Source organism: Ursus americanus, chromosome 17 (genome assembly GCF_024610735.1).
Source record: "Ursus americanus isolate L20-20 chromosome 17, mUrsAme1.1.p, whole genome shotgun sequence".
Taxonomy (NCBI): domain Eukaryota; kingdom Metazoa; phylum Chordata; class Mammalia; order Carnivora; family Ursidae; genus Ursus; species Ursus americanus.
Genome location: NC_142143.1, coordinates 20,275,418 through 20,283,853, shown reverse-complemented (window position 1 = coordinate 20,283,853; position 8,436 = coordinate 20,275,418).

The window sequence follows — 8,436 nt, the reverse complement described above, 5'->3', positions numbered from 1 at the left end:
TGCTGTGTTCTTTTGATGAATTGATCCTTTTAACAAGAAATGTGCACTTTATTATTGGCCACATTCTTGTTTTAAAGTTTACTTAATCTGATGTTAATATACCTCTTCTTGCTTCTTATTAGTAGCATTTCATGTTATATTTTTCTCACTTTTTTAGTTTTAACCTGTGTCTTTACGTTTAAAGCACATTTCTTATAAATAGTATATAGTTGGGTCTTGCTTTTTTGTTTAATGTAAAAATCTCTTCTCTTTAATTGGTATGTATAACATTTATATTTAATGTAATTATTTTTATTGCTGGGTTTAATTCTATGTTCTTGCTATTTGTTTTCTATTTGTCCAACCTGTTTTTATTCCTCTCTTCTTTTCCTGTATTCTTTGGGATTGAGTTTCTTTTGTTTTTTTTGTTTGTTTGGTTTTTTGTTTGTTTTGTTTTTTTCACTTTATCTCCACAATTGGTTTACTAGCTATTATTCTTTGTTGTACTTTTTGCTTGAGGATTAGAGCAAGCTTCCTTAACTCATCATATATCAGTATGAATTAGTAACATGCCTCTTCACATATAATGCAAGGATCTTTTAATATTTTATGTTCTATTTACCACCATCTCTTCTCTATTATCATATATTTTATATCTATAAATTTTATAAATCCTACAATACATTGCTATTCTTTTTTTACTTTAGATAGTTGTCTTTTAAATAAATTTTAAAAACTGTGTGATTTGACTAATTAGGTTTCATTGGTGTGGTTTAATATCATTATGGTGTAACACCCATGTCAATGCATTGTTACATGAGTTGAAATTAATTTTATGGAATGGTGGGTATAATTCCTCTGTTTGCATAACACTCCTGGGAATCTATGACATATAGGACAAATATCTTACCATAAAGTTTATCAAGGAAATCGAGTAACAGAAAATGTTCAAGTGGAATTTTTGAAAATCAATTAATGTAATCTAGCACATCATTAGTGTAAAAAAGAAAAGTCACATGATTATATAAAGAATCCAGAAAAAAAATTTGATAAAATCCATCACCTATTCATTAAAAACTCTCAGTAAACTAGAAATAGGGAGGAACTTCCTCAACTTAATAAAGGCTATTTACAAAAACCTACAGCTAATATCACACTTAATGATGAGAAACTGAAAGTTTTCCCACTAAGATCAGATACAAGGCAAGGATGTCTCTCTCATCCTTCCTTTTCAGATCATATTGGAAATTCTAGCTAATTCAAGAAAAGGAAACAAAAAGTATCTAGATTGGGAAAGAAGAAATAAAATTGTCCTTCTTTGCAGATGACATGATCAGCTATGTAGAAAATCCAAAAGAGGGGTGCCTGGGTGGCTCAGTTGTTAAGCATCTGCCTTCGGCTCAGGGCGTGATCCTGGTGTTCTGTGATCGAGCCCCACATCAGGCTCCTCCTCTGGGAGCCTGCTTCTTCCTCTCCTACTCCCCCTGCTTGTGTTCCCTCTCTCGCTGGCTGTCTCTGTCTCTGTCAAATAAATAAATAAAATCTTAAAAAAAAAAAACCTTAAAAAAAAAAGAAAAGAAAAGAAAATCCAAAAGAATTTACAACCCACACCCTCAAATAAAAACCTCTCCTGGCATTAATAAGTGATTGTAGCAAAGTTGCAGGATATAAGATTAATATAAAAAAATCAATCACTTTCCTATATGCCAACAGCGAACAAGTAGAATTTGAAATTAGAAACACAATACCATTTACATTAGCACCCACCAAAAATGAAATACTCAAGTATAAAAATATGTGCAAGATCTATGTCAGGAAAACTATAAGGCTGATGAACAAAATCAAAGAAGAAATAAATGAAAGCTATTCCATGATCATAGTTAGGAAGATTCAATATTGTCAAGATGTTAATTTTTCTCAGCAAGTTATTTTGTGGACATTGACAAACTGATTCTAAAGTTTGTATGGAGAGATAAAAGACCCAGAATTGTCAGCACAATATTAAAGGAGAAGAACAAAGCTGGAGGCTGGCACTACTTGACTTTAAGACTTACTGTAAAGCTACAGTAATCAAGACACTGGTATTGATGAAAGAATAGACAAATAGATCAATGGGACAGAATAGAGAGCCCAGAAATAGACCCACATAAATACAGCCAACTCATCTTTGACAGAGAAGCGAAGGCAATACAATGGAGCAAAAATAGTCTCTTCAACAGATGGTGATGAACAACTGGTCATCTACATGCAAAAACAAAACAAAACAATAAATGTAAACACAGATCTTACACCTTTTACAAAAATTAACTCAAAGTGACCACAGACATAAACATAAAATGCAAAACTATAAAACTCCTAGAAGGTAACATAGGAGAAAACCTAGGTAGCCTCGGGTATGGTAATGACTTTTTAGATACAAACCAAAGATATGCTCCATGAAAGAATGAACTGATGAGCTGGTGTTCATTAAAATTAAAAACTTCTGCTCTGTGAAAGACAATGTCAAGAGAACGGGAAGAAAAGCCACAGGCTGGGAGAAAATGATTGCAAAAGACATATTGATAAAAGGCTGTTATCCAAAAATATACAAAGAACTCTTAAAACTCAACAATAAGAAAACAAACAGCCTAATTAAAAAATGGACCAATGACCTTAACAGATACATCACTAAAGAAGATACAGATAGCAAATAAGCATATGAAAAGGTGCTCCACATTATATGTCATCAGGGAAATGAAAATTAAAACAACGAGAAACCACTACATACCCGTTAGCATGGCCAAAGTCCAGAAAACTGACTACACCAAATGCTTGAGAGGATTTATGGAGCAATAGGAACTCATTTATTTCTGGGGGGGAACGTAAAATGGTGTAGCCACTTTGTAAAACAATTTGGCAGTTTCTTAAAAAAAACTGAATATACTCTTACTATACCATCCTTGGTATTTACCCAAAGCAGTTGAAAACTTACGTCCACACAAAAAACTGCACATGGGTGTTTATAGCAGCTTTATTCATAATTCCTAAAGTTTAGAAGCAATCAAGATGTCCTTCAGTAGGTGAATGGATAAAGAAATAGAAATGTACACCTAGACAATGGAGTATTATTCAGCATTAAAAGTAAATGAGCTTTCAAGCCATGGAAAGACATGGAGGAAACTTAAATGCATTTTACTAAGTGAAAGGAGCCAATATGAAAAGGCTACATACTGTATAATCCCAACTATATAATATTCTGGAAAAAAGCAAAACTATGGAAACAATAGAAAGATCAGTGGTGCCAGGGATTGGAGGGGGAAGGATGAATAGGCAGACTACAGAGGATTTTTAGGGCAGTGAAAATACTCTGTATGATACCATATTGATGCATATATGTCATTATACATTTGTCCAAACCCATCAAATGTATACTATCGAGAGACCCTAATGTAAACTATGGACTGTGAAAGATTATGATGTGTCAATGTATGGTCACCAGTTGTAACAACTGTATCACTTTGGTGGAGAATGTTGGTAAATCTCTGTATGGGAAATTGGCTGTATGGGAAATCTCTGTACCTTCCCCTCAATTTTGTTATGAACCTAAAACTGCCCTAACAAAATAAAGTCTTCGTAAAAAAAAAAAAAAATGGAATTCTCTTTCTTCTTTCTTTGTTTCTTTCTTCTCTCCTTCTCTCTTCTCCTCTTCTTATCTCCCTTCCCCTCCTCTCCCCTTCCCTCTCCCTTCCCCTCTTCTCTTTCCTTCTCTTCTCTTCTTTCTTCTTTTTCTAACTGACGTCCCCAAAAGCCAAAAGCAAAACAAATGAAAAATGTTCCAATCCAAAATGAGATGTTATATTCCTCCTTCAAAGCTTGCAAATGAGGTGGTCAAACACTGGTAAATACAGATGAAAATGAGAGTCCTGAGGGCTGAGAGATAGTGCACGAGCAGCTAGCCAGAGGAGAAGATTGCCTGTGTCCTGAGATTGTTATAGATGGATAGTCCCAGAGGGGAAATCTCTGAAGAACCTACAAAAGTGCCCCATGAGAGACAGAAAGATCTAACCTGACATGAAAGGCTATTGTGACCCAGTATTAGCTCTCTGGGCTTTGGGTTGGTTCACCAAATGGAGAGCCATCAGTTCAAGTCAATGAATGGAGAATCGGGGAGTTCTCTCATTTAACAAGTTCCTTTCACTTAAGGATTCTCCTGCCACTGTTGTGGCACTCCTGCCACTAATCTTCTCTGGGTTTTGTTTACTTTTGTTTCTTAGTCTGCTTTTCTGCAGTGGAGGCAAATATTTTCCTCCCTAATGACCATATTCTTCCCACATGAAATTTATTCTCAGAAGACAGCTAGCAAAATCCATTCAGCATTTCTCTTGGTTATTAGTTTTCTTTGAACGAGTGGATGTTGTATCAAAGAGATATTTAAAATATCTTATTAACAAGTGCTCATAAATAGAGGGTTTAAATGTGTCCCTCAAATATCAGTTTGTTACGTGCATTCCGATAATCCCATTATGCTCGCTTTCACTTCCCTCAATAGGGAATTAGAAACTTAAATATGTTTCAGATGAGGTCAAGTTTGCTTTTTGGAGTGATTAGGGAGTTCACTGGCTTGGATGTCTAGGGTGGGAAGGTGTGAAGCAGAACTGAAATGAAGCCAGAACACACTGATACCAGTTGTCAAGTATTAAAGTACCTCCATATTTGTTTGGTAATAAACAGGCATTGCTCCAAGACCCCCATCGCCTGGCACCTTGGTTCCCCTAGACTTCTCCAGCAGCAAAATGGTTAAGCCTGGCAAGCCTGGGGTCCCTGTTTGACTGGTGGTGCCTGGCACAGTACTGTCTGTTCAATATTATGAATGCCGTCCCTTAGTGAAAGGAATGGAAAGGAATTACTACTTGATTGGCATTGCTAAGGGAAAACTGGACATAATAATCATAGGGGTTAACATCTGTTGAAAACTGTTCTAAAGGTTTTATACATATTAACTCATTCAACCCCCTCAACAATCCTGTGCTGTAGCTATTATAATTACGCACATTTTACAGACGAGGAACTGAGGCCCAGGTTATTTGCCCAAGGTCACACAAATAATAAGTGAAGGAATTTGGAATCTGAACTCTGGCTGACCCCAGAACCAGTGCGCCTTTTTTTTTTTTTTTAAGTCTCCTCATGGCTCTGACCTTCTTTGAGTCTCTAAGCAATAAACATTTATTGGGCTCCTGCCATGTAGAGCACTGTGTAAAGCACCATGGGTGAAATAAAGAAAAATTAGACCTAAATCCTATCTTTTCATAGTTTACCATCTAGCAGATTTGGTAGATGGTAAACTCTTTTCCTGATCTGGCCAAGTCCCACATAACCCCTTTCCGTGTCAGAGAGATCATGTGATGAACAAATTCCAAAGGAAATATTGGGTGTATAAGACTCGTATTAAATGGTGTTCACTGAAGATCAGAAAGGCAATATTTTCAAAGGTTGCTTTCTGGGACACAGGAAATAGTTTTTTAATGTAGACATTTTGGTTTTTCACATTGAGATGGAAGTTTGTGGTAATGTTTTTCATAAATATGAATTTAGAATAAGGTGGAACAAACTGTATCCAGACAAATGGATTTGAATATAAAACATTTTCATTTCCCCAACCTCCAGTTCCAGGAAGAACTCTGTTTGTGCCTCAACAGACCAGACATTACAGTTCTGACAGAGTTCTCTGGCCTGGCCAAAGTGTGTTGTAAAATGGTTTCATGCAATAGTCTTTCTTGAGGGAGGAAGATGATTAAGATCTATAAAATAAACTTACCTACAGCTCAGGTCTCCTAAGCACTGACCCCTTCCTAATCACCTTTCCCCCATAGTCAAACATTTTTTTCCTCTCACACTAATTGGTTCAACTAATATTTGTAGAATACCTGTTATGGGCCAAAAATGGGCCAGGTGTTGCGATACACTGAAATATGACATGGTTCCCGCCTCCCAGTGGGAAGATGGATGGACACATAGACAAAACTACAATATGTGATAAATGCTATAATAAGTGATATACAAGTGTATTAAGTGTTACAGGAATACAGAGGAGGTAGGGCCATAAAGCTTTGATCAGTCAATAGTAGCAATATTTTTAAATGTCTAGTTTGTTAAGTCTTTGATAATGGGCCAAATTCTAAGTCAAGTTGATCATGGGCAAATGAAAACTAAATTAGTCTTCACATGCAGTAGTTTAAAGAACGAGTATTTGCAGAGTAGTTACTAAACTCCAGAATTAAAATGTTATTAAAAATGTTAATCACAGAGAGTCAGTCTCTTCTACTGTCAAATGCAATCTAATCACATTCAGGCAGTTAATAGTAAGTCAAATAGTTCTAGTTCAAAGCATGCTGAAAAGAAGAAAACTAGTTTTCCTCAGTCTATCATCTGAAAAAAAGCATTTTCCTGGAAAGATTTAGAACACAGCTTTCATCAGGGTTGTGGCAGTTCATATTTTACTCCTGAAAACATGGCTAATGAATAAAACATAGGAAAATTTGAATGACAAGCCTGTCTTTAAGAAATTTTACTGGCGACAACACAAATCTTGAACCTTATCTTTCAAATGTCATTTCCTTGGTGAAGTCATCTGTGAATCCTGCAAAGACAGAATCACTTGCTCCTGGCAGCCAGGTTTCTTTAATAGCCTGTGCTCCATGACAGTATCATAATTCTTTGTTGGCCTTTGTTCCCCTCAAGAATGTGAGGTAGGGAGACCGCCCCCTCCTGCTGCAGACCCGGAGACAGGAGGCTGCTTAAAGATCTCAGTGTCACCTGACAGCACAGGGCTCTTAGTAAATCTAAGGTGTTTTTGTCCATCAATTCCTCAACCAAGAGGCTCAGTATTTTCAATCTTAATTTTATTGAGGACACGGAATATCTCAAGGACTTGGAGTGGTATTATGTGGGCAGAGGTTCAGGTGGCCTTAAGAGAGGTTAATTAATTAGACACTACATTTGAGTTCTTGCTAATTAGAAAGAGCTGCCAAGAATTAAAGTGTGATTTGTAACTCATTTTGACTGTCCTTCTTCATGACCCTACCTGAGCTGGAATGTGGAGGTAAAGGGAGAGGAAAGCTGGAAGTCAGAAGACAACTTACAAATAGCCTTGGGTCCCAGCGGTGGCACAGAGAAGGACAAGAGGTGGCACAGGCTGATACCAGTGCCCAGCTTCGGGTGCTAAGGAACTGAGGGGTGGGAATAGGGAGGCGGCTGAGGTCCTGGAGGGGCTTGGGGTGCACTGGGGGAGGCGGACCTGCTCTGAAGCCCACCTTGGGGCTATACCAGTCTCCTCATCCTGGGGCAGGTTTCCACATGCTCTAGACTTGGGGGCAGCAATCCAGTGTGGGGTTGGGTGGAGTGAGAGGTTGAAGAGACCTAAGGGGAGAGGAGTGTGGGGGCTCTCAGGAGGCAAGTTCAAGGCAGGAGCGGTGTCCAAGACAGAGCCTCAGAGCGCCTCAGGGATGATACCATCTGCATTCCACCTAACCGCAGCTGCCCTCCTGTGAGGTGGGCATGACAGTAACAACGGTAACCCTCACTATACAGATGGGGAAAATGAAGGCTCAGAGAGGGTGTCTTGACTAAGGGTCGCGCGCTGGTGGTTGGTTGACCTAGGCAGCACAAACTGTCACATCTACGTGCTCTCACTCCCCAGGGCGGGCCTCGCCCTTTTCCCGGTGTGGTTCCACCTGTAGCAAAGGTGGAGGAAGTGTGGGCAGTGATATTTCATCCCTGAGCTCCAGCATGGGTCACCTGCTGCCGCCTGGCTGCCCTCCCCGAAGAGCAGGAGAGCGAGGAGGGGCGCGAGGGGCGCCAGAGCAAAAAGTTGACGTCTGGGTTAGGCCGCTGGAACCCAGGAAGCAGGAGTGCGCGGAAGCTTCCTAAAGATAACTCCCAATCTTGCGTTCGCTAAATTTCCCTGCCCTTTCTGTGCCTCCACCCGAGTTGGCACAACCCCAAAGGCAGTTAATAGCCTCGACGGCATCGCCATCCAATTTGCTGGACGCTGGTGGTTTTCAAGGCCCTGATTCCCTTGGTGACCAGGCCAGTGGAAGCCGGGGGGGGGGGGCACTCACGAGTCTGTGAATTTACTCTTGGAACTTGCAAAACTCCGGTGCTCCTAACCCCGAGGGGTCCTTGGACGGCCTCCCCTTTTTTCCCGTTCTTCCCTCTCCCCTTACCCTGGGACCCATTGGTTTCCCACATCTCTTTCTCCTTCCACTTGCCCCTGAGCCGATTCCAAAAGGAGAACCCACCCGCATAGTAGGATGGTTGGGCTTTCAGGTAAGGAGAGCTGGGAGGGGCTCGGGCATTCATTCATTCAACAAACACTGCGTTCTTGCTCTGATTGAAGCACGGGTAGTCAGTGTGGACCAGGACTAGTCACAGCCTGTAACGCACCAATAAAGGTGACAGGATGATGTGCTGCGACAGGTC